The following is a 904-nucleotide window of genomic DNA, read 5'->3' as shown; positions in this document are numbered from 1 at the left end:
GTGTGTGTATGTGTGTGTGTATGTGTGTGTAAGTTTTCAGCGGCAGCTCCAGCACCATGCCTGTCTGCTTGCCTTGCCTTCTGAGATGCTTTCTTCTGTAAGTTGCCTTGCTCCATGCTGTCTGTCCACAGCAATAGAAAAGTAACTAAGATAGTAGGCTCCACTCACAGCAGCACANGGGCCATGGTATACACACATACACTCTCATCTCCCCCCTCCTTCCTCTCTCTTTCTCTGTATTTGGTAGTAGCCATGCTATGCTTTAAAAAGTTCTCTACATTACAGCTATGTATTTGTTTGTATAAGGGTAGGGACTTGTGTGCCACAGGGCAGGTGTGGAACTAACCTGCAAAAGTTAGTTCTTCCCTTCCTGCATGTAAGGCCCAGGGATTGGACTCATTGAACTGAACATCTTGCCAACCCAGACCACAAGGTTTTTTAGGTTTTGGTTTTTAAACAAGGTCTCACCGTGTCACCTTGATTAGCCTGGACATCTCTACATAGACCAGACTGGCGACAATGTCACAACCATCCACCTGCCTTTGCCTCTGTAGTGCTAGGATTAAATGTGTGCAGACAGACCCATTGTTTGTTTGTTTGTGTTTGTGTTTTTGTTCTTGTTGAGACAGGGTCTTGCTGTGTAGGCCAGGCTGGCCTCAAACTTGCGATGATGCTCTTGCCGCACCTCCCGGGTTAGAGGTGGACCATGGTGCCACCTCTGGTGGTTTTTCTTTGTCTTTCTGAGACAGAATTTTGCTATGTAGCCTAGATTGGCTTAGAACTAGGAAGACAAGGCTGGCTTCAAATCAACAGCAATCTTCNTGCCTCTGCTTCCCAAGGGCCAGGGTTACAGGAGTGGGCCACTGTACTCAGGAACACCTTCTATATTTGAAAATTAGAAGAA

This window comes from Mus caroli, chromosome 9, assembly GCF_900094665.2.
Source record: "Mus caroli chromosome 9, CAROLI_EIJ_v1.1, whole genome shotgun sequence".
In the NCBI taxonomy this organism is placed as follows: Eukaryota; Metazoa; Chordata; class Mammalia; order Rodentia; family Muridae; genus Mus; species Mus caroli.
Note: the sequence above shows the minus strand (reverse complement) of the source record.